General features: G+C 39.3%; 1 long non-coding RNA gene and 1 pseudogene across 1 annotated transcript in view; both read left to right on the top strand.

Moving 5' to 3' along the window:
* The window catches only part of LOC146401763 (uncharacterized), a 909,931-nt gene that overhangs the window by 363,020 nt on the left and 520,627 nt on the right, over positions 1-26,284 (top strand). The window lies entirely within an intron of this gene.
* LOC146401765 (uncharacterized) lies at positions 13,271-25,701 on the top strand (annotated as a pseudogene).

Below are 26,284 nucleotides of genomic sequence, written 5' to 3'. Positions count from 1 at the left end.
TGTGAAGCCATCTGGTCTTGGACTTTTGTTTGTTGGAAGTTTTTTAATCACAGTTTCAATTTCAGTTCTTGTGATTGGTCCATTCATCTTTTCTATTTCATCTTGGTTTAGTCTTGGAAGAATGTACTTTTCTAAGAATTTGTCCATTTCTTCTAGGTTTTCCATTTTATTGGCATATAGTTGCATATAGTAGTCTCTTATGATCCTTTTTTTAAAATTTCATTTTATTTATTCTTTTTAAAAAATTTTTATATTATTTTCCCACTGTACAGCAAGGGGCTCAAGTTATCCCTACATGTATACATTACATTTACATTTTTTTCCCACCATTTTTTCTGTTGTAACATGAGTATCTAGATCTTATGATCCTTTGTATTTCTGTGATGTCCGTTGTTACTTCTTTTTCATTTCTAATTTATTGATTTGACTCCTCTCTCTTTTTTGCTTGATAAGTCTGGCTAGGGGTTTATCAATTTTGTTGATCTTTTCAAAGAACCACCTTTTCGTTTCATTGATCTTTTCTATGGTTTTCTTTGTTTCTATTTCATTGATTTCTGCTCTGATCTTTATGATTTTCCATCTACTAACTTTAGGTCTCATCTGTTCTTCTCTCTCAAGCTGCTTTAGATGTAAAGTTAGCTTGTTTATTTGGGCTTTTTCTTGTTTCCTGAGGTGGGCTTGTATTGCTACAAACTTTCCTCTTAGAACGGCTTTTGCTGCATCCCATAGGTTTTGGAGTGTTGTATCTTTGTTGTCATTTGCTGCCAGGTATTTTTTCATTTCCTCTTTGATTTCTTCAGTGATCCATTAGTTGTTTAGTAGCATGTTGTTTAGTCTCCACGTGTTTGTGTTTTCTGCAGTTTTTTTCTTGTTGATTTCCAGTCGTATAGCATTGTGGTCAGAAAAGATGCTTGATATGATTTCAATGTTCTTAAAGTTATCAAGGCTGGATTTGTAGCCCAGGATGTGATCAATCTTAGAGAATGTTCTATGTGCACTTGAGAAGAATGTGTATTCTGTTGCTTTTGGATGGAATGTCCTATAAATATCTATTAAGTCCATCTGATCTAATGCTTCATTCAGGGCCTGTGTTTCCTTATTGATTTTCTGTCCGGATGATCTGTCCATTGCTGTAAGTGGGGTGTTAAAGTCCCCCACTATGATTGTGTTATTGTTGATTTGTCCTTTTAAGGTTGTTAGCAGTTGCCTTATATATTGTGGTGAACCTGTGTTGGGTGCATAGATATTTACACTTGTTATATCATCTTCTTGGATTGATCCTTTGATCATTATGTAATGTCCTTCTTTGTCCCTTAAAATATTTTTCATTTTAAAGTCTATTTTGTCTGGTATGAGTATTGCTACTCCAGCTTTCTTTTGATCCCTGATTTTGCATGAAATATTTTCTTTCATCCTCTCCCTTACAATTTGTATATGACCCTAGAAGTGAAGTGGGTCTCTTGAAGACAGCATATATATGGGTCTTGTTTTTGTATCCATTCAGTAACTCTATGTCTTTTGGTTGGGGTGTTTAGTCCATTACCATTTAAGGTATTATTGATATGTGTGTTCTTATTGCCATTTTATTAATTGCTTTGGATTTGTTTTTGCTGCTCTTTTTCCTTTCCTTCTTCTCTTGTTCTTTTCTGCCTATAGAAGTTCCTTTAGGAGTTCCCGTTGTGGCGCAGTGGTTAACGAATCCGACTAGGAACCATGTGTTTGCGGGTTCGATCCCTGCCCTTGCTCAGTGGGTTAACGATCCGGTGTTGCCATGAACTGTGGTGTAGGTTGCACACGCAGCTCGGATCCTGCGTTGCTGTGGCTCTGGTGTAGGCCAGTGGCTACAGCTCTGATTCGACCCCTAGCCTGGGAACTTCCATATGCCACGGGAGCGGCCCAAGAAATAGCTAAAAAGACCAAAAAAAAAAAGAAGTTCCTTTAGTATTTATTGTAAGGCTGGTTTAGTGTTTCTGAATTCTCTCAACTTTTGCTTATCTGTGAAGGTTTTGATTTATCCTTTACATCTGAATGAGAGCCTTGCTGAGTAGTGTAATCTTGGTTGGAGGTTTTTTCCTTTCATCCCATTAAGTATATCATGCCACTCCCTTCTGGCCTGCAGAGTTTCTGTTGAAAAATCTGCCGATAGCCTTATTGGGGTTCCCTTGTATGTTATTTGTTTCTTTTCCCTAGCTGCTTTCAAGATTTTCTCTTTGTCTTTAATTTTGGTCAGTTTGATTAATATGTGTCTCGGGGTGTTCCTCCTTGGGTTTATTTTATATGGTATTCATTGTGCTTCTTGGATTTGAATGAGTGGTTCCTTCCCCATGTGAGGGAAGTTTTTGGCTATTATCTCTTGGAATATTTTTTTTCTGTCTCCTTCTCTCTCTTCTTCTCCTTCTGTCACCCCTATAATGTGGATGTTGGTGCATTTAACATTGTCCCAGAGTCCTCTGAGACTTTCTTCATTTTGTTTTCAATCTTTTTTCTCTTTTCTGTTCTGCATCCCTAATTTCCACTCATCTGTCCTCCACCTCACTTGTTCGTTCTTCTTCCTCCTGTATTCTGATGTTAGCTGCTTCTAGTGAATTTTTTATTTCAGTTATTGTATTTTGCATCTCTTCTTGTTTAAGTTTTATATCTTGTATCTCTTTGCTCAGTGTTTCCTGTAAGTTATCCATCTTTGCCTCCAGTTTATTTCCAATGTCTTGCATCATCTTCAGCATCAACAGTCTAAAGTCTTTTTCCTGGAAAAAGAATCTCCTCATTGCTTAGCTAATTTTCTGGTTTTTTTTCCTTTCTCCCTCATCTGAGTTATAGTCCTTTGTCTTTCCATTTTTATAGGTTTTTGGTTTGGTGACCTTCTTACAGATAATAGAGTTGTAGCATCTCTTTCTTCTGATATCTGCCCCACTGTGGCTGAGGTTGGTATGGGGGCTTGCTGTAGCCTTCCTGATGGGAGGGGCTGATGCCTGCCCACTGGTAGGTGGAGCCGATTCTAATCCCTCTGGTGGGTGGGGCTTAGTCTCTGGATGGGATTAGAGGTGGCTGTGTGCCTGAGGGGTCTTTAGGTAGCCTGTTCACTGAGGGGTGGGGCTGTGATCCCACCTGGGTTGTTGTTTGCCCTGGTGCTTCTCAGCAGCTGGCTGAGGGGTGGGGCCAGATTTTCCCTAAATGGCCACCTCCAGAGAAAGGCACTGCTGCTGAATATTCCCGAGAGCTTTGCTTTCGATGCCCTTCCCTCACAACAAGCCACATTCACCCCTGTTTCCCAGGAGGTCCTCCAAGAACTGCAGTTGGGTTTGACAGATTCCCATGGAGACTTTGCTTTGCCCTGGGACTCAGTGCACGTGAAAGTCTGTGTGCACCTTTTAAGAATGGGGTCTCTGTTTCTCCCAGTCCTGTGGAGCTCCTGTGCACAAGCCCCACTGGCCTTCAATGCCAGATGAACCAGGGGCTCTTTCTCCCTGTGCCAGATCCCCACACTTGAGAGTTTGATGTGTGGCTCAGAACTCTCACTCCTGTAGGTGAGTCTCTGTGAGCCAGTTTTTTCCCAGTCTGTGGGGCTTCCCACCCAGGAAGTATGAGGCTGTTTATAACATCTAATGGCTCCTCCTACCTCTTGATGTGGCCTCCTCTTTTTCTTCTGGAGTAGGATATCTTTTTTAAAATTTCTGTTCCATTGGTTGAAGACTGCTCAGCCTTTAGTTGTGAATTTTGTTGTTTTTAGGAGAGAAGTTGAGCTCCAGTCCTTCTATTCTGCCATCTTAATCCCATCTCCAGTGACACTTTTAATTCTTCTTTTCCAATTTAGAATTTTAAAATTTCTTTTTCTTGGAGTTCCCATCATGGCTCAGTGGTTAACAAATCTGACTAGGAAGCATTAGGTTGCAGGTTCGATCCTGGCCTTGCTCAGCGGGTTAAGGATCTGGCATTGCCATGAGCTGTGGTGTAGGTCACAGATGTGGCTCGGATTCCGAATTGCTGTGGCTCTGGCATGGGCCGGCAGCTACAGGTCCGATTAGACCCGTAGCCTAGGAATCTCCATATGCCACAGGTATGGCCCTAGGAAAGACAAAAAGACAAAAAGACACACAAAAAATATAAAAAAATAAAATTTTTTTCTTCTCTGATTGTCATAATTAGGACTTCAAAAATTACATCGAATAAAGTGGTCAGAGTGGTCATCCTTTCCTAGTTCCTGATGTTAGCAGAAGTATTTCAGTTTTTCACCATTGAATATGACAGTAGCTGGGGGTTGTAATACATGGCCTTTGTTATGTTGAGGTATATTCCATTTATGCTGAATTTCTGGAAAGTTTTTAATCATAAATTCATGTTGAATTTCTTTCAAAAGTTTTTTTCTGCGTCTATTGAGAGGAATGTATGGTTTTTATTCTTCATTTTGTTAATATAGTGTATCACACTGATTTATTTGTTGATATTGAAGAATCTTTGCATTCCTTGAGATAAATACCATTTGATCATGAGGTATGATTCTTTTAATGTATTGTTCACCTTGCTAGTACTTTGTTGAGGATCTTTGCGTCTATGTTTATCAGTGATACTGGCCTGTAATTTTCTCTTTTTTTTGTGGTATCTTTGTCTGGTTTTGGTATCACAGTAATTAATGGTGGCTTCATAGAATGAGCTTGGGAGTGCTCCTTCCACAATTTTGGAAGAGTTTCAAAAGAATAGGTGTAAACTCTTTTCTGAATGTTTGGTAGAATTCGCCTGTGAAGTCACGTGGTTCTGGACTTTGGTTTGGTGTAAGTTTTTTTTTTAATTTTTATTTTATTTTTTATTTTTTTATTTTTATTTTTTTTATTTTCCCACTGTACAGCAAGGGGGTCAGGTTATCCTTACATGTATACTTTGCAATTACAGTTTTTCCTCCACCCTTTCTTCTGTTGCAACATGAGTATCTAGACATAGTTCTCAATGCTATTCAGCAGGATCTCCTTGTATATCTATTCTAAGTTGTGTCTGATAAGTCCAAGCTCCCGATCCCTCCCACTCCCTCCCCCTCCCATCAGGCAGCCACAAGTCTCTTCTCCAAGTCCATGATTTTCTTTTCTGAGGAGATGTTCATTTGTGCTGGATATTAGATTCCAGTTATAAGTGATATCATATGGTATTTGTCTTTGTCTTTCTGGCTCATTTCACTCAGGATGAGATTCTCTAGTTCCATCCATGTTGCTGCAAATGGCATTTTGTCATCCTTTTTTATGGCTGAGTAGTATTCCATTGTGTATATATTCCACATCTTCCAAATCCAATCATCTGTCGATGGACATTTGGGTTGTTTCCATGTCCTGGGTATTGTGAATAGTCCTGCAATGAACATGTGGGTGCAAGTGTCTCTTTTAAGTAGAGCTTTGTCCGGATATATGCCCAAGAGTGGGATTGCGGGGTCATATGGAAGGTCTATGTATAGATTTCTAAGGTATCTCCAAACTGTTCTCCAGAGTGGCTGTACCAGTTTACATTCCCACCAGCAGTGCAGGAGGGTTCCCTTTTCTCCACAGCCCCTCCAGCACTTGTTATTTGTGGATTTATTAATGATGGCCATTCTGACTGGTGTGAGGTGGTACCTCATGGTAGTTTTGATTTGCATTTCTCTTATGATCAGCGATGTTGAGCATTTTTTCATGTGTTTGTTGGCCATCTGTATATCTTCTTTGGAGAAATGTCTATTCAGGTCTTTTGCCCATTTTTCCATTGATTGATTGTTTTTTTTGCTGTTGAGTTGTATAAGTTGCTTATGTATTCTAGAGATTAAGCCCTTGTCGGTTGCATCATTTGAAACTATTTTCTCCCATTCTGAAAGTTGTCTTTTTGTTTTCTTTTTGGTTTCCTTTGCTGTGCAAAAGCTTTTCAGTTTGATGAGGTCCCATGGGTTTATTTTTGCTCTAATTTCTATTGCTTTGGGAGACTGACCTGAGAAAATATTCATGAGGTTGATGTCAGAGAGTGTTTTGCCTATGTTTTCTTCTAGGAGTTTGATGGTGACCTGTCGTATATTTAAGTCTTTCAGCCATTTTGAGTTTATTTTTGTGCATGGTGTGAGGGTGTGTTCTAGTTTCATTGCTTTGCATGCAGCTGTCCAGGTTTCCCAGTAATGCTTGCTGAATAGACTTTCCTTTTCCCATTTTATGTTCTTGCCTCCCTTGTCAAAGATTAATTGACCATAGGTGTCAGGATTTATTTCTGGATTCTCTATTCTGTTCCATTGGTCTGTCTGTCTGTTTTGATACCAGTACCACACTGTTTTGATGACTGTGGCTTTGTAGTATTTCTTGAAGTCTGGGAGAGTGATGCCTCCTGCTTGGTTTTTGTTTCTCAGGATTGCTTTGGCGATTCTGGGTCTTTTGTGGTTCAATATAAATGTTTGGATTGTTTGTTCTAGTTCTGTGAAAAATGTCATGGGTAATTTGATAGGGATTGCAATGAATCTGTAGATTGCTTTGGGTAGGTTGGCCATTTTCACAATATTGATTTTTCCAATCCAGGAACATGGAATATCTTTCCATTACTTTACATCTTCTTTGATTTCTTTGATTAAGGTTTTTTAGTTCTCGGCATATAGGTCCTTTACCTCTTTGTTCAGGTGTATTCCGAGGTATTTGATTTTGTGAGGTACAATTTTAAAAGGTATCGTATTTTTGTATTCCTTTTCTAATGTTTCATTGCTGGTATACAGAAATGCAACTGACTTCTGAATGTAAATCTTATATCCTGCCACTTTGCTGAATTTATTAATCAGTTCAAGGAGTTTTGGGGTTGAGTCCTTAGGGTTTTCTAGGTATAGAATCATGTCATCTGCATACAGTGACAGTTTGATCTCTTCTCTTCCTATATGGATGCCTTTTATTTCTTTTGTTTGTCTAATTGCTGTGGCTAAGACTTCCAAAACGATGTTGAAGAGCAGTGGTGAGAGTGGGCATCCCTGTCTTGTTCCAGATTTGAGTGAGAAGGCCTTCAGTTTTTCCCCATTGAGGATTATATTTGCTGTGGGTTTCTCATAAATGGCTTTGATTATGTTTAGGAATGTTCCCTCTATACCCACTTTGGCGAGGGTCTTGATCATGAATGGATGTTGAACTTTGTCAAATGCTTTTTCTGCATCTATTGAGATGATCATATGATTTTTGACTTTTTTTTTGTTAACGTGGTGTATGATGCTGATTGATTTGCGTACGTTGAACCATCCTCGTGAACCTGGGATGAACCCAACCTGGTCATGGTGTATAATTTTTTTGATATGTTGTTGGATTCGGTTGGCTAAGATTTTGTTGAGAATTTTTGCATCTATATTCATCAATGATATTGGCCGATAGTTTTCTTTTTTGGTGGTATCTCTGCCTGGTTTTGGAATGAGGGTGATGGTGGCCTCATAGAATGTCTTTGGGAGTATTCCTTCTTCTTCAACCTTTTGAAAGAGTTTAAGGAGGATGGGCACCAATTCCTCTTTATATGTTTGATAGAATTCACCTGTGAAGCCATCTGGTCCTGGACTTTTATTTGTAGGGAGTGATTTTATGACCTCTTCAATTTCATTTCTAGTGATTGGTCTGTTCAGTTGGTCTGTTTCTGCTTGATTCAGTTTTGGCAGGCTGTAAGATTCTAGAAAATTGTCCATTTCTTCCAGATTGTCAAACTTGTTGCCATACAGTTGTTCACAGTATTCTCTTATGGTTTTTTGTATTTCTGCTGTATCCATTGTGATTTCTCCTTTTTCATTTATAATTTTGGTGATTTGGGTTCTTTCTCTCCTCTTTTTAGTGAGTCTGGCCAGGGGTTTGTCAATTTTGTTCACCTTTTCAAAGAACCAGCTCTTGGTTTTATTAATTTTCTCTATTGTTTTTTGAGTCTCTATTTTATTGATTTCTTCTTTGATCTTTATAATTTCCTTCCTTCTGCTGACTTTAGGACTTTTTTGTTCTTCTTTTTCTAATTCGTTTAGGTGGAGGGTTAAGTTGTCAATTTGGGATCTTTCTTCTTTTTTGAGAAAGGCCTGGATTGCTATAAATTTCCCTCTGAGCACTGCTTTCGCAGCATCCCATAGATTTTGAGAGGTTGTGTCTTCATTATCATTTGTTTCAAGGTAGTTTTTAATTTCCTTCTTGATTTCCTCATTGACCCATTGGTTTTTTAGTAGCATGTTGTTTAGTCTCCATGGAGTAGGTTTTTTCTCTTTCCTTTTCCCATGGTTGGTTTCTAATATCATGGCATTGTGGTCAGAGAAGATACTTGAGATAATTTCTATGCTCCTAAATTTATTGAGATTCGCTTTATGTCCCAATGTGTGGTCGATTCTTGAGAATGTTCCATGAGCATTTGAGAAGAATGTGTATTCTGATTTTTTTGGATGTAGTGTCCTGAAGATATCAGTTAAGTCTAAATTTTCTATTATTTCCTTTAGGATCTCTGTTGCTTTATTGGTTTTCTGTCTAGAGGATCTGTCCATTGATGTGAGGGGGGTATTTAGGTCTCCTACTATGATTGTATTCTCATCAATATCTCCCTTTATGTCTGTTAATATTTGTTGTATGTATCTAGGGGCTCCTATGTTTGGGGCATATATGTTGATGATAGTAACATCCTCTCCTTGGATGGATCCCTTAATCATTAAATAGTGTCCTTCTTTGTCTTTCTTTATGTCTTTTGTTTTAAAGTCTATTTTGTCTGATATGAGCGTTGCGACTCCTGCTTTTCTGTCATGTCTATTGGCGTGAAATATTTTTCCCCACCCTTTCACTTTCAATGTATATGTATCTTTTGTCCTAAGGTGAGTTTCTTGTAGGCAGCATATTGAAGGTTTTTGCCTTTTTATCCACTCAGCCATTCTGTGTCTTTTGATTGGGGCATTCAGTCCATTGACATTTAAGGTGATAATTGATAGATGATTATTTATTGCCATTTGAACCTCGTGTTCCAATTGATTCTATGGTTCTCCATTCTTCCTTTCTTTCTTTCTTTCTTTTTTTTTTTTGGTTGGATGGTCTCCTGTTATTATCTGCTTGAGTGTATTTTTTTTTTCATTTTTTGCAAATGCAATATTTGGTTTTGGCTTGTGGTTGCCCTGTTTTTTAAGTATGCTAACCCCTTCCCATAATTGTGTGTTTTAGCCTGATGGTCCTGTAAGTTCAAACACTTCATTACTGTATTATTATTAAGAAGAGAGACATACAAACAAACAATCAAAAAGGGTTATTTACTTCCTAACATCCCTTGCCCACATTTTATGGTTTTGATGAGTCTTTTTTATTTTTTTATTTTCAATTTTATTTTGTTTGAAGCATGTTCATGATTAAATCTGTATGCTGGCTTATTTGAGTGACTGCTCTCTGACTGCGATTTCCTCAGTCCTAGTTCTTCCTCTTCCTCTTCTTCTTCTTTTTTTCTTTTCTTTTTTCTTCCCTTTCCTTCCTTTCTTTTTGGCTTAGAGAAGCCCTTTCAATATTTCCTTTAACCTGGGTTTTGTGTTGCTGTATTCTTTAAGTTTTTGTTTGTTGGGAAAAATTTTTATTTCCCCTTCTATTTTAAATGATATTCTTGCTGGATAGAGTATTCTAGGTTGCATATTTTTTCCTTTGAGCACTTTAAATATCTCTTGCCGTTCCCTCCTGGCCTGTAGTGTTTCTGTAGAGAAATCAGCTGATATTCTTATGGGGGTTCCCTTGTAGGTAACATTCTGCTTTTCTCTTGCTGCCTTTAGGATCCTCTCTTTATCACTAACTTTTGCCATTTTTATTATGATGTGTCTTGGTGTGGGTCTGTTTGGGTTCAGTTTGTTTGGGGCCCTCTGTGCTTCTTGTATCTTGAATCCAGTATCCTTTAGATTTGGGAAGTTTCCAGCGATAATTTCTTCAAATATATTTTCCATTCCCTTATCTTTTTCTACTCCTTCTGGAATTCCTATTATGGGTAGATTGGCCCACTTTATATTATCCCATAGGTCTCTTATATTGCTTTCCTGTTTTTTGATTCGGTTTTCTGTCTATTGACCAGATTGAGTGATTTCCATTATTCTATCTTCCATATCACTGATTCGTTCTTCTGCATTATTCATTCTGGTTTTTACTGCCCCTAGTTCAGTTTGCATCTCTGCAAATGAATGTTCTAGTTTTTCTTGGCTCCTCCTCATATTTTCTAGCTCCTTTTTGAGGGTATCTGCATTACTGTTCATATCTTCTCTTAATTCCTTCAGTATTTTCACTATTTCTCTTTTGAACTCCAGGTCTGTCTGACTGCAGAGATCTGTTTCATTGTTGACTGTTTTAGGTGAGTTCTCCTGTTGGTTTGACTGGGGGTGGTTTCTCAGCTTCTTCATCTTGCTTGTTGTCTTCTTTCTCCTGAGGGAGTTGTACTCTCCGTGATCGGGTAGTGTTTGCCTTGTCACTGCCGTGGAATATTTTCTGAGGGCTGGCGTGGTTGGTCAATCTTCTTTGAGGCAGTGTGGCTTTTCTGGAGTGTTGATGGGGCTAACAGTGTTTCTTTGAAGAAAAGGTGGGCTTCCTGAGGGCAGACAGGACTGGGAGGTCCACCCCACGATGGTAGCAGATTTCACTTGGTCATGCAGAGCTTGCTCTGGTGTTTTTAGGCTGTGGGGTTCTTGCAGGGAGTTGGCGGTGTTGGGAAGCTGCTCTTCAGGGGTGCATCACCCCCTGGGGGCTGGAGCAGCTATCTGGGTCACTGAGAACCTAAGAGGCTCTTCCCTAGGGCAGCCCAACTCAGAAGGACAGCCTGAGAATGTAGGCGGATCTTTTCACAGTCTGGCCGAGCTTGTTGCAGCTTTTCTGGGCTGCAGGGGCTCTTCCAGGGGGCTGGTGGTGCTGAGCAGTTATTGCACGGGAGTGGGGCACCCCCTGGGGGCTTGGGCAGGTAGCAGGGCCCTTTGAGCCCCAAGAGGCTCCTCCTCAGGGCAGCCCAACTCAGAAAGACCGTCTGAGATCTTTTCCCAACTCGGCCAGGCTTGTTGCAGCTTTTCTGGGCTGCAGGGGGTCCTGCCTGGAGCTGGCAGCCCTATGCAGCTGGTCCACTAGGTCTCAGCACTCCCTGGGAGCTTGGGCGGTAGTAAGGCCCTTGGAGACCCAAGAGGCTCCTCCCCGGGGGAGCCCGTGTCAGAAAAACCGTCGGAGAATTAGGTCGATCTATTCACGGCCTGGCTAGGCTTGTTCTAGCTTTTCTGGGCTGCAGGCCTTTTCCAGGGGGCTGGTGGTGTTTGGTGCTGCTCTGTGGAAGTGTAGCCCCTCCAAAGGGCAAGCAGGCCGGTGCAGGGACAGCCCCTGCAGTGGTAGGCTTCAGGCAATTGTTGAGGCCAGCCCTCCTGGATGGCAGGCAGCCCCAGGTTTGGCGAGAGCGTAAGGGGTGGCGGGGGTGGGGGGAGGGAATGCACTGGGAAGCACAGCTTTCTGCTAGCTAGCGGGCCTGTAAGCTTGCTGTGGCGTGGGGGGTATTCTATGGGGACCCACCCCTTCTTCTCTCCCCTCCCCAGCATGGGCACAGACCAGGCTCTTCTCCCAGGTTCCCTCTGAGGCGGCTTTCCACTTCCCCGTCCCTAGAGTATTGTTCCCTTCCTCTGCGGCAGCTTTGTTTTCTAGTCTCCCAGGCAGTCTCTGCCCCGTCAAATGGTTTAGAGACCTCCCAAGCAGTTTCCGCTCTGCCCCGCTCCCCCTAGCCCGGGGACTAATCTCTGGAGCCGAGGTCTCGGTGCCCAGCCCCCACCCAGGCATCCCCCGGCCCTTTCTCGGGGACTAACCTTCAGAGGCGAGGTCTCGGTGCCCAGCCCCCACCCAGGCGTCTCAATTTTTGGTGACTGTGCCCGTAGTTCAGATGGTCCATTGGGTTCTTCATTGGTTTTTCCGTACTCTGACTTACTGCTACACTCTTCTCTGCATCTGGGGATTCCTCCGGTTCGTTTGATCTTTCCCCCGGTAGGTGACTTTCCAGGGTGCGGGATCCCTTTCTCCTCCGCAGTTCCCTTTTGGGAGCGCCTGTCCTGCTTGGATTCACCTTCTCTCACTCTCCTCTTTTCTCCCGTTCTGCCCAATAATGTCACGAACTTCTTGCCGTTATTGGAGTTTAGGTTCCTCTGCCAGCGATTGGTTGCTGTTCTGTGCGAGTCATTTATTCTGTAGATGTGTTTTTTTTTGTGTGTTTGTGGGAGAGGGCGAGCGTGTCCCCCTACTCCTCCACCATCTTGTCCTCCCACTCCTGATGTACGTTTTTGAATCACAGTTTCAATTTCAGTAATTGTGATTTGTCTGTTCGTATTTTATTTTTCTTCCTGGTTCAGTGTTGGAAGGTTGTGCCTTTCTAAGAATTTGTCCATTTCTTCTAGGTTCTCCACTTTATTGTCATATAGTTGTTGTAGTAGTCTCTAACAATATTTTGTATTTCTATGATGTCAGTGGTAACATCTCATTTTTCATTTATGATTTTATTGATTTCAGTCCTCTCCCTTTTTTTTTCTTGATGAGTCTGGCTAAAGGTTTATCAAATTTTTCTATCTTTTCATTTCAGTTTCACTGATCTTTCTATTGTTTCCCTGTCTCTCTGTCATTTATTTATTTATTTTTTTTCTTTGCCATTTCTTTGGGCCGCTTCTGCGGCATATGGAGGTTCCCAGGCTAGGGGTCGAATTGGAGCTGTAGCCGCCGGCCTACGCCAGAGCTACAGCAACGCGTGATCTGAGCCGCGTCTGCAGCCTACACCACAGCTCATGGCAACGCCGGATCGTTAACCCACTGAGCAAGGGCAGGGACCAAACCCACAACCTCATGGTTCCTAGTCGGATTCGTTAACCACTGCGCCACAACGGGAACTCCACTGTCATTTATTTTTGCTCTGATGTTTATGATGGATCAGTTGATATCTTAAGGCAAGAGTTAATGCAGGCAAAGTGAGGTTTTGAGTGAGGAAGGAAGGGTTATGTGAATCACAAGATATTCCCTCATTGTAGTTACACAATTGATGAAGATTTGTGTTCTAGTTCTCAGTCTTGTAAAACTGTGCTTTAGACAAATCAGAGGGTCAGAAAAAAAAAGTTTCTGCCTGTGAGTGCCCTGCACTAGCGGAACCCAGCATGAGCCAGAAGATCTGCCAGCAGTTGTAGTGCTCATCCCCTCAGAGATCAGGGAAAACAAAGGTGCTTTGGCTCCACCCCAAGTATCTCCAGGGGCCCTGACCAGCATGGCAGTGACAGAAAAGCTGCTGGCTGCAGCACCCTCTTACTGAAAAAACAACAACCTGCTTGAGCAGGGAAAACATGGAGTCTCAGCTTTGCCCAGAGAGGCAGCACCCAATCCCAAGAGAGGGCCGCCAGTGTGGGCTGACTGCTGATGAGGGAAAACACAGGTGCTGTGGCTCCTCCCAGAGAATCTACAGAGGCTCGCATCAGCAAAGCAGCACCAAACAAACAAACAAAAAACCCTGTTGGCGGCAGTGCCCACTTCCTGCAAAAGCAGTGACCTGCTTGAGCAGTGAAAACACAACAGGTGTCTCAGCTCTGCTCAGAGAATCTGCAAGAGCTCAATCCAGCAAGGCAGTTCCAGAAAATCTTCTGGCAGCAGCGCCCATTACTGGTGAGAAGGCTACTAATGCCTGTTCTCTGATGAAGCTGTGGGCTGCCCAAATGGAGAAAAGCACTAGATACAGGACTCCTGCCAGTGGCCCTGTGAGGGCTCACCTAAGTGGCACTCTTTCCACACCAAGGGTGCTAGGGGAGGCCCATTAGCCCATATTCCAATCTGCAAGGAATTGAGGGATTGCAGAGTACTCCTACCAGCAGCAAGGCAAGTGGAGAGACTGCCAGCAACACACATCCTGAAGCTACAGAGAGAGCCTGTAAACAACAATTAGGGAGAAGCTCCCCCCACTCCTGTGGCTTTAGAGAAAGATCCCTAGAGTGGCCAAGCAAGGAGAGTGCTGGCAGAACAGCAGAACCTTCTGTATCTACAAATAACATTCCCTAGATCCTACCCAGCAAAGAAGTATACAGGAAACACTACCACCCCTGAGAACTCCAAGACTGGACCCTTGCTTCAACATCTACATACCAACTGTCAAGGGGACCATAAACAGAAAGGTAGACATTATGAGACATCAAAGAAGCAGCTTTCAGACAAAGGAACAAGACAAAACCACACAAAACCCACTAAATGATGAGGATAGAGGCAATTTACCTGAAAAAGAATTCAGAGTGATGATAGTAAAGATGACCCTAGATCTTGGAAAAAGAATGGAGATGCAGATCAAGAACTTAAAATAAATGTTTAACAAAGAGTTAGGGATTTGAATACCAAAAAAGAATAGTGCAATAGTTACAATGAAAAATAATCTAGAAGGAACCAACAGCAGGCTAAGAGAGGCAGAAGAACAAATAAGTGAGGTGGAAGACAGAATGGTGGAACTCAAAGCTACAGAAAGAATAAAGATAAAAGAATGACAAAAACTGAGGAGAGTCTAAGAGACATCTGGGAAAACATTAAATGTACCAACACTCACATCATAGGGGTCCCAGAAGGATATAAGAGAGAAAAAGGACCATAGAAAATATTTGAAGAGATTAAAGCCAAAAATTTCCCAAATATGGGAAAGGAAATGCTCAATCAAGGAGCACAGAGAATTCCATATAAAAAAGCCCCAGAAGAAAAACAGCAAGATACATACTAACCAAACTGACAAAAATTTAGTTCAAAGAAAAAATATTAAGAGCCACAAGCAAAAAGCAAAAAAAAAAAAACCAAAAAACAAAAAACAAAAAAAACCCCAAAAAAACACACAAAAACATCACATGAAAGGGAATTCCCCTAAGGATAACAGCTGATCTCTCAGCAGAAACTCTACAAGAAGGGAGTGGCAAAATATATTTGAGGTGATGAAGGGGAGGAATCTAGAAACAAGAATACACTACCCAGCAAAGCTCTCATTCAGATTTGATGGAGAGATCAAAAGCTTCACAGACTAGCAAAAGCTAAGAGAATTTGGCACTTCTGTACCAACTCTACATCAACTTCTCTAAGTAGAAAAGGAAAAGCCACAATTATAAATAAGAATATTAAAAATGAAGAAGCTCACTGGTAAAGGAAAGATAATTTAAAAGCAAGAAATCACCCATTGACAAATATGTTATCTAAACTAGCAAGCATGTGAAGAGGAGAGGAGAAATGCAGAATGTTGAAAATGCATTTGAAATTAAGAAGACCAACAAGATGAAACAATTCTGCAAACACATAGATGGATATATCAAAATATAAGGAGAACCACTAGTCAAATAACTATAGTGGTCACACACATAAAAAAGAAAAACCAAGCCAAACATAGTGCTAAACACGGTCAGCAAATATCAAGAAAAGAGAACAAAAAGAGGAAGGGAAGAAAAAAGACTCAAAACAGCAAGTACATGCCCCCAATTTAAGTAAATGACAATAAGCACATACTTATTCACAACTACATTGAATGTAAATGGATTAAACACTCCAACTAAAAGAAAAAGACTTGCTGAATGCATTCAAAAGCAAGACCCATATATATGCTGTCAACAGAAGATCCACTTCAGATCTAAGGACACATTTACTAAAAGTGAGGGGATGGAAGAAAATACTACATGCAAATGGAAATTATAGAAAAGCAGGAATAGTAATACTCCTACCAGACAAAATAGATTTTTAAAGTAAAGAAGGTCACAACAGACAAAGAAGATCATTAAAGGATCAATACGAGGAGAAGAAATAACAATTTAAAATATATATGCACCCAGCATAGGAGTAGCACAATAAATAAGGCAACTACTAAGAGCCATAAAAGGGGAAATTGACAGTAATGCAATAATACTGGAGGACTTTAACACCCCACTTACAGCAATGGACAGACAGAAAATCGGCAAGGAAACACAGGCCTTAAATGATACACTAGACCAAATAGTCTTAACTGATATCTATAGAACTTTTCACCCCAAAGCAGCAGAATATACTTTCTTCTCAAGTGCACAAGGCCAGGATAGATCACATCTTGGGCTATAGATCAAGACGATAAATTTTAAAAATTTATTTCAAGCGTTTACTCCAATCACAATGTTATGAGACTAGATATCAACTACAAGAAAACAACAGCAAAAACAAACACGTGGAAGCTAAACAATATGATACTTAACAATCAGTAGGTCATTGATAAAATCAAAGAGGACATTAAAAGATACATAGAGGCAAATGACAATGAAGATACAACAATCCAAAACCTGTGGGACATAGCAAAAGCAGTTCTGAGAGGGAAGTTTTAGCAATACAATCTTATCTCAGGAAAGAAGAAAAAATGCAAATAAACAACCCAACATTATACCTTAAACACCTAGAGAAGGAAGAACAGACAAAGCCCAAAATTTGTAGAAGGAAAGAAATCATAAAGATTGGAGCAGAAATTAATGACATATAGACAAAGAAATTGATTGAGAAGATCAATGAAACCAAAAGTCAGTTCTTTGAAAAGATCTACAAAATTGATAAACCATTAGCCAGACTCATCAAGAAAAAAAGGGAGGGTGTTCAAATCAATAAAATTAGAAATGAAAAAGAAGTTATAACTGATACAACAGATATACAAAGGATCATGAGAGACAGTTATGAGCAACTGTATGCCAATAAAATGAACAACCTAGAAGAAATGACAGATTCTCACAAAGGTACAACTTACCAAGACTGAACCAGAAAAATATAGAATAGACCAATCTACTGAAGAGACCAATCACAAGTACTGAAATTGAAAATGTGATTAACAGTCTTTCAAAAAATAAAAGTCCAGGACCTGATGGCTTCACAGCTGAGTTCTGCCAAACATTCAGAGAAGAGTTAACACTTCTTCTTCTGAAACATTTCCAGAAAATTCCAGAGGAAGGAACTCTACTAAGCTCATTCGATGAAGTCACCATTAACCTGATACCAAAACCAGACAAAGATATCATAAAAAATAAAATAACAGGCTAATATCATTGATGCAAAAATCTCCAAAAAAATCTTATCAAACTGCATACATTAAAAAGATCATACACCACCATCAAGTTGGATTTATCCCCGGGATGCAAGAATTCTTCAATATCCACAAATCTATCCATGTGATACACCACATCAACAAACTGAAAAATAAAAACCATGCAATAGTTTGCATCTATTAACCCCAGATTCCCAGTCCATCCCCCTCCCCCACCTCCCCCTTGGCAACCACAAGTCTGTTTTCCAAGTCCATGCGTTTCCTTTCTGTGAAACCACTTTCTCTTTTACATTGGGTTGCTCAAAAGGAAAGCTGTTAGATTGTTTTTCTCAAACACATTAATTATAATCATTTAACTAATTAAATGTGCAGAGCAAAAATAAAAGGCCCAGTTCTTTGCTTTTTATAGTATTAATTCTTTTTCTTGACCTACACAGAACTGAACAATCTTCCAGAAACAAATCACTGTATATTTAATTCTTTATTTTATTTATTTATTTATTTATTTTTGTCTTTTTGCCTTTTCTAGGGCCGCTACCGCAGCATATGGAGGTACCCAGGTTAGGGGGTCTAAATGGAGCTGTAGCCGCTGGCCTATGCCAGAGCCAGAGCAATGTGGGATCCGAGCCATGTTTGCGACCTACACCACAGCTCATGGCAATGCCGGATCCTTAACCCACTGAACAAGGCAGGGAACGAACCCGCAACCTCATGGTTCCTAGTCAGATTCATTAACCACTGAGCCACGACGGGAACTCCATGTATATTTAATTCTTTACAGACGCAGAAAACATTGATAGCTATGGTTCCAAATTATGAATAATCAAGCTAAAATGTACCTGCAGACATATCATAGATTTGAAAATCTAAACCGCTATTCATGTTTCTTTCTCAGTCCAAATTATTGAGAACTTCCTTCAGCTGAAATGTTCTATGTTTTATCTTTCAAACTGTATAAAATTCCTTCTTCATAGCTAAGTAAGGATCTGCTTCCCCTAATATATGGCCATTCTTTTTCTTTTTATAACTGTGTGCATATAAATATTTTTCAACATCCTTTTCAATTTTTATGCATATACTAAAAAAACTTAAGTCACCCCATAGTCTTCTACAAGACTTCTTCTATGTTTCTAAAATTCAATTCCTTTTATGTTTTCTCTTAGCATTTCTTTTTCATCTAAACACTTTAGCATTCTACCTACAATTTAGAGAAAAAAATCATAACACATCTTTGAAAATTATAAACCACATAGGAAAGCAGGAGAACCAATTTGATCTCCTGGTAGTTTTCATTTTGTTTTTTATATTTTCCACATCACATTTTAAATTGGCAATTGTAAAGGAAATAATTTATTTATATTTGAATTTTTATGTATCTTCTATGGCAGTCTATGTATCTTTAAGACTCTTTTCCATCATGAAAATTTTACAAGCATTTAGTAAGTTTGCTTCCCTTTTCACAGAAGAAAACCAGTTCATATTTTATGTCTTTTGAAAAACTGATGAAAATTACAAAATTCTTGTTTTCTTAATTTCATGTGTTACCAATTTTTCTTACCTTTTCGTTAAATTTCAGAGAATGAGAATGATTCATTTAATCATCACTGAAAACAGAGCACTGAACTCCAGACAATAAAAATCCGTTTTTCCCAAATATCTTTCATATTATCAGTTAAGTTCAGCTTACTTTCTTCAATATGTCAAACTGTTTTCAAAGTATTCTCCAATCCTGGTCAACTACTTACCCCAGAAGTGAGCTAATCTGCTTTAGGATAACATTCATGCACTTGAAGACAGGACTCAGATCCACAGCAGTTTCAAAACAGAATCATGTCTGCAACTAGAGCTACTCTCCTTAAAGGTAAATTTGTTCTCGTTCTCCTATTTTACATGTACAAAGAAAAGAGCCTCCTCATAGAGCCTTAGATTTTCCTGTGTTCTCTAATACACGGTGCCATAAAGCCTCTCTCTTGTGTAAATAAAGCTAACTAATAGCTCTAGAGGACAGTGACCAAATGATACTGCAAAGACAGGAGGTTAGAAGGGGTTCATAAATATCAAGGGACTGTATCCCTAGGGACCTATTTGGTTTGACCAGAACAGTGGTCCTAAAGACTCATAATAAGGCATTAGAGAATAAGAAGAAACAACATATGTTTATCAACATAGAAGGATAGAACATCCTGTGCTCAAGATTTTGTTGCCATGATTTATAACTCTGAAATATTTCAATACTTATGGACTTTAACTTTTACTCTTGCCCTCATCCCCACAAATGCTAGAGGCAAAAACTTTTCCATGTGCTGTTTGGGTGACATTAGGAGTCCATCATTGTCAGAGGTCAGTCTTAGCTTTGTTCCCTTTGGAAAATTCTTCCCTGGAGCACTAGGACCTCTGAACCTATAAAACCAAGTTCACAAGAATAGAAAGCATACAGTTCCATAGTAAACAATTTGGCCCTATTGTTAGAGGAACTTTTTACACCTTGGGTTTATATATGTTGGCTATAGAGCAGATGGGAATATATATTGGCCACTGGTTTAAGATATGTACTGCATCACATAGGCAGCACCCCAGATTTTCAAGATGTTCACCTCCCAGGTGACACAAAACCTGATCATTGACAGGGACATTTCACCACACTATCAGTGAGATGTTTCTTGGTTATTGAGCATGAGTAAGTCTAGTGAATTCTATGGGTATAGGCCTGTTGTCACACTTCAATTTCTATAATATTGCATCCAGAATCAAAGTTGTATGAGACCATATAGGAACAGAGAAGGCAGGAAAGTTATTCTATTAGTCCATAAATGGTAATGCTGGCAGAAGCATTATGGTTGGAAAGAAAAAAAAATACCCAGAATAAATTTATATTACTGTTAAGACAAGTTCCTGTTATTTCCAGAAAATTTAGATTGTGATTCTACTAGCGTATGGTGATGTTTGGCTTCATAAGGTGTACTGAAGCTTTCCTTTTGCACTGGCAGCTTGGGTACTTGACCATGGTGGTAGCCAGATCACTCACAGTGAGGGAAAATTCATGTTGTGTCCATGCAGAGACCTGAGATATGCTTCTATGGCCACTGTTTAGTACCAGTTAATAATGAATAGTAAGTGACAGCAATGAAGCTATACTAGCAGAAAGAAAAGAGACTGATTTATATTACAAAAGCAAGTCACCTTGTTCCTGTATAGTGAATTATCTCTAATAGTCTTTACATGGGTATTCTCTGTGTCTTTTCTGAAAAGTCCATTCACATACTCTTCCTAGACTCCATCTGAAGAAATTTATAATCTTTTCTTTCTCAGGTATTAAATAAACAAACCAACCATTAGTCTTCCCCACAAATTAGTAAGATTTGTACCATAGGCCATCATTCCTCCCAAGGGAAGTGTACAACTAAAGGTATTTCCTGACTGGGGGAAAGGCAAAATGGCAGCATAGGAAGTTCCTGAGCTCATCTCCACCTATGAATACAATACATATAGAGCTATATAGAGAGTATTTCCTCCTGAATAAGACCTGAGTGGTGATTTGATAGCTACTGCACATAAATGGATTACACAGAAAATGGTAGGAAAGATGTAGACACGATGTCCACATGAACCTCCACTTTGGCCCCATTGTGGTGTTTTGCAATATAGAGGATCAGAAGTGAAGGGCTTAATCTCAGACTCTCCAACCTGGGACACAGTGACAAATAGCAATTTAAAGGCTCCCTAAACTATAGAGGAAGAAAATCCATTTACTGTCTCAAGTAGCAGTGACAGTTAGCTATGAATTGCGAGAGATCTCTCTCAGGTCAGAAGTGCCAGTGGGAATCATTTTTTTTAGTGCCCCTGGGGCTCTCCCCAGCCTATACACACTTCATCTATATTCCAGGCATCTTGCCAAGGTGGCCTTGGGCACATCACTCCTCAGGGACTATGCCAGTCTTGTACCACTCCAGCTCTAGCCATCATTTCAAAGGAAGCTTTTGGTGTAGCACTATCCAGGGCCTGACTCTGGCCACACCTAATCTAACTTCGGAGGCCCCACCAAGGCAACCTCAGACAGAATGCTCTTCATCCTGGATTGATCCAACTCCAGCCAGCCTTCAAGAGCCCACCAGACACAAGTAGTCTAACCAGGGGATGCTCCCACACAAGGCTGCTCCTTCAAAACCAGGAAAGGTAGCTATTTCTTTTATTTTATAGAAACAAAAAACAAAACTCAGGCAAAATGAGGAGACATAGGAATATGTTCCAGGTAATATAAGAAAACAATATCCCAAAGAAAACCCATAATGCAATGGAGACAAAGAGTTAAAAAAATATGGATCATAAGGATGCTCACAATCCTTGGGAGAAGAAAGGAGGAGCTTACTGAGAACTTTAGCAAAAATTTAGAAAATATAGCAAAGTACCCATCACAACTGAAGAAGTCAATTACTAACATAAAAAAATAACTAGAAGGAATCAACAGATTTAGATGATACAGAAGATCAAATAAGCAATCTTGTCTATAGACTAGTGGAAATCACTCAATCAGAAGAGTAGATAGACAAGACTGTGTATATATGTATGAGGGAGTCACTTTGGTGTGTAGCAGAAATTGGTACAACACTATAAATTAACAATACTCTAGTAAAAAAAGACAAGTAGAAAGAAAGAGAGAAACAAGACATACTATGGTCAAAATGTAAAAGATGAAGATAAAGAGGATCAAAAGAGAAGAGCAAAAGAGAAATGACTCATCATGTACAAGGGAATTCCCATAAGGCTATCAGCTGATTTCTCAGAAGGGAGTGGCAGGATATATTTAAAGTGTTGAAAGGATAAAAAGCCTACAACCTAGAATATTCTCTTCAACTATGTTGAATAGGATATTTTTCAGAATTGAAGGTCACATACTTTCTCACACAGGAAAAAACTAAAGTTCATCACTACTCACAAGAAATGTTAAAGTGTCTTCTTTAAGAGGAAAAAGAAAAGGTCACAACTAGAAATTAAGAAATAGATGAAACAAAAATCTCACTAGAAAAGTCAAAGATATAGTATAAGTGGCTCAGCCACTTAAGAGGCAAGTATGATGCTTAAAAGACAAAAGTAGCAGAATAACTTAAAAAGAGAACTACAATAAAACCAGAAAATAATTAACAAAATGGCAAGAAGTGCATTATCATTAACTAAACATAAATGGACTAAATGTTCCAAACCAAAGATATAGGTTATCTTTTACATATAGTTGAATGGATTAAATTACAAAATAAATAAAAAGACCTACCTATACCTGCCTGCAAAAGACTCACCTTGGATCTTAAGATATACAAAGAGTGAAAGTGAAATGGTTGAAAAAGATAGTCCATGCAAATGGGAAGCAAAAAAAAAAAAAAAAGTGGGGTAGAAATACTCATAAAAGATAAAATAAGCTTTAAAACAAAGACTATCATAAAGGACAAAAGGATAATATATAATGATAAAGAGGTAAATCTAACAAGAAGATATATGTTTACACTTATTCCCTCAACATGGGAGAACCTAAATATATAAAGCAAATATTAATGCTAATTGAGGGAGAAATATATAACAGTACAATAATAGTAAAGGAGCTTAATACCCCAATAAACTCTGACCTTAAATAACACATCAGACAAGATGGACTTAACAGATATATAGAGAGCTTTACATAAAAAAGATGTAGAATACAATTTTTTTTCAAGTACACAGGAAATGTTCTTCAGAATATATCACAATGTTAGGCGAAAATACTAATCTCAATAAATATAAGAAGACAGAAATCATATTAAGCAGTTTTTTCTGACCACAAAAGTATGAGACTAGACATAAACCATAGTAAGAAAACTAGAAGAAATACTAAAACCTGGAGACTAAATAACAAGTTAATTAACAATCAATGGGTCAGTAAAGAAATCAAGAGGAAATTAAAAAATATCCAGAAACCAACAAAAATGGACACACACCTTCAAAACCTATGGGATGCAGAAAAGAGTTCTGAGAGGGAGTTTCACAACCAAATAGGCCTACCTCAAGAAATTAGAAAAATATCAGATAAAAAATAAAAATGTACATTTCAAGAAACAAAAAAAAGAATAGGCAAAGCTTAAAGATATTAGAAGGGAGGAAATAAAGGGCATAGTGGAAATAAATGAAATAATGACTAAGAAAACCATAGAAAAGATCAATGAAACTAAGAGTTGTTTGCTTGAAAAGATAAGTAAAATTGACAAACCTTCAGCCAGACTCACCAAGGAAAAAAGAGAGATCCCAAATAAATAAAATAGACACAAAGAAGGGGAAATTACAAATGACATCACAGAAATACAAAGCATCATCAGAGAATACTATAAAAACTATATTCCAACAATTGATACAGCTCAGAAGAAATGGGTAAATTGCTAGAAACATATAATCTTCCAAGACTGAATCATGAAGAAACAGAAAATCTGAACAGATTCATCACTAATAAAAAATCAAATCAATAATAAAAATTCCTGAAATACAAAAGCCCAATTCCATATGGTTTCACCAGTTAATTCTGCTAAACATTTAAAGAATAATTAGTGCCTAGCCTTCTCAAACTATCCCAAAAATTGAAGAGGAAGGACAATATCCAAACTAATTTCAGAGAGTCAAAACCTTGATATAAAAACCAGACAAAGACATGACAAAAAAGAAATTATAGGCCAATATCCCTGTTGAACATAGATGCAAAAATTGTCAACAAAATACTAGCAAGCCAAGTTCAAAAATACATGAAAAGGGTCACACGACATAATCAAGGCGAATTCATTCTAGTGATGCAAGAATGGTTTAGTGTTGATAAAACTTCAATATGATAGACCACTTAACAAAACAAAGGATAAAAACCATATGATCACCTCGACAAATTCAGAAAAATATTTAAAACATTTACAATTCAATACCATTTATGAAAGAACTCTCAAGAAAGTAAGTATAACCAGAACATACATCAACAAATAAATGCCATATTTGACTAGCCTACAGTTAACATCATACTCAAAGGTGAAAAGCTAAAAGTTTTTCCTCTAAAATGAGTAACAAGACAAGGATGCCAACTCTCACCACTTTTATTCAACATAGTATTGGAAGAAGTAGCCACAGCAGTTAGGTTAGGAAAAGAAATAAAGTGCATCCAAATCGGAAAAACAGAAGTAAAATAGTCACTATTTGTAGATGACATGATAGTCTATATAGAAAATCCCAAAGACTACCTTAAATAACTAATTGAACTAATAAATGAATTCAGTAAAGTTGCAGAAAAAAATTAATAGAAACTGTTGCATTTCTAAACACAAGTAAACTATTAGAAAGACAAATCAAAAAAGAAATTTAATTAAAAACTACATGAAAAATAATAAAATAACTTGGAAAACCTCAATCAAGGAGGTGAAGGATATGTACAATGAAAACTATGAGACAATGAGAAGAGAAATTGAAAACAAAAAATAAATGGAATAGCATATTGTGCTCATTAATTAGAAGAATTAATATTGTTAAAATTTCCATACTACTCAAAGCAACTTATAGATTCAATGCCATCTCTATCAAAACACCAATGACATTTTTCACAGATCTAGAAGAAATAATCCTAAACTTTGTATGGGATCACAAAAGTCCCTATAGCCAAAGCCATCTTGAGAAGGAACAATAAACCTAGAGGTATCCTGCCCAACCTGAAATGATGTCACAAAGCCATAGTAATAAAAAAAAAGTATGGGAGTTCCCATTATGACTCAGTGGAATTGCACCCAACTGGTATCCCTGAAGATGCAGGTTTGATCCTTGGCCCTGTTCAGTGGCTTGGATTTAGCGTTGCCGTGAGCTATGGCATAGGCTAGCAGCTGTAGCTCTGATTCTTCCCCTTCCATATGCAGTGGGGGAAGCCATAAAAAAAAAAGTATGATGTTGGCTGGCAGGACCCTGTCTCCAATGTGGTGCCCAGTAAAGTGGCCATATTGGCCTCCAAAAAGAGCTTTGGAGCAGGCAGCAGCTTTGGATCCTTACTTGGAGGACAGTTAGAGGCAATGGGAGTGGACAGAGCCATTTAAGTCACCTGTATCATGGGTGTCCTGCAGGAGGATTAGGAAGAAAAGAAGCTGGATGTTCTGCAGAGTATCCTCTCTACTTCCCTGGAAATAGAATCCCTTCTTAACATCTGCAAGGAGATCATGTGTTGTTACCAAAGTGAAAGAGAAGATAAAGTCCAGGCCATTGCCACCCTCATTGAGAAGAAGGCACAGATCATGATGAAGCCCAGGATAGTGTCAGAAGAGGAGAAGCAGAGGAAAGCTGTGCCCCTGGCCACATATGCTGATGTGACAGACAAAGACAATAAAGCATGTGAGAAGGATGATTCAGCTGCGGTCATGATGAACATTGGTTCTGGCAAATCTCTGCTCCAGAACACCAATGTGGAAGATGTCCCAAGTGCTGGAAAACTGGGGCAAGACACTTTGGGATGAGTCCCAGAGGAAGAAGGAATAGGACAAGCTGAAGAAGAGGGACAAACTAGCCAAATGGGAGTGCAAGGAAAAGGAAAAGAAAGAGACAGAAAGAGGGGGAGAGGTGGAGCAATATGGCCAAGGATTAAGAGGTCACACTCACCTTCTCCCACAAAGACACCAAAAAAACACATCTACGTGTAAAATGACTCACGTGGAACATCTAATGAATGCTGGCAGAAGAACTTAAACCTCCAAAAAGGGCAAGAAACCCTTGACATAACTGGGTAGAACAAAAGAAAAAAGAGAGAGAGAAAAGGAATCAGGATAGGACCAACATTCCTGAGAGGGAGCTGTGAAGGAGAAAAGGAACCCACATCCTGGGAAGCTGAGCTGCAGGGACTTCAAAGTCACTGAGAAAAGCACAGAAGCTGGACTGAGAACAGTGAAGCAGAGTGAGAGCCACACAGATCATCTGAACCACTGGCCCAGACCCACACCACAGGCTGAGATGCTCGGGCAGGGGTTGGGCACTGAGACAGGCTCTGGAGGTCAGTCCTGGAGAGAGGACTGAGGTTGGCAGTGTGGAGTTAGCCTAAGGGACTAAGGAGCAGTTTGTCATGGGCAGAGGAGTGGTACACCATGGGCTAGGGAGGGGAATGCCCTGGAAGAGGGAACCCAGGACACACAGCAGAGGCAAGGTGCCATTGTTGGGGAGGGTGAGAGGAGGAGGGGCAGGCAACCATGGGAGACTCCTTGTGCCTGTGTGCATGGGTTCTCAGAGGGTGTGGGGCAGCTCTGGCATAGGCTACAGGTGGTGAGAAGCCTCTTGC

The sequence above is a fragment of the Sus scrofa genome, chromosome 7, assembly GCF_054392235.1.
Source record: "Sus scrofa isolate SSC_HxYL_T2T_F1_AM1 chromosome 7, Sscrofa_HxYL_maternal_Yorkshire_Landrace_v2.0, whole genome shotgun sequence".
Taxonomy (NCBI): domain Eukaryota; kingdom Metazoa; phylum Chordata; class Mammalia; order Artiodactyla; family Suidae; genus Sus; species Sus scrofa.
The sequence above is the reverse complement of the archived record's forward strand: the minus strand, read 5'-3'. Positions and strand labels throughout refer to the sequence as shown.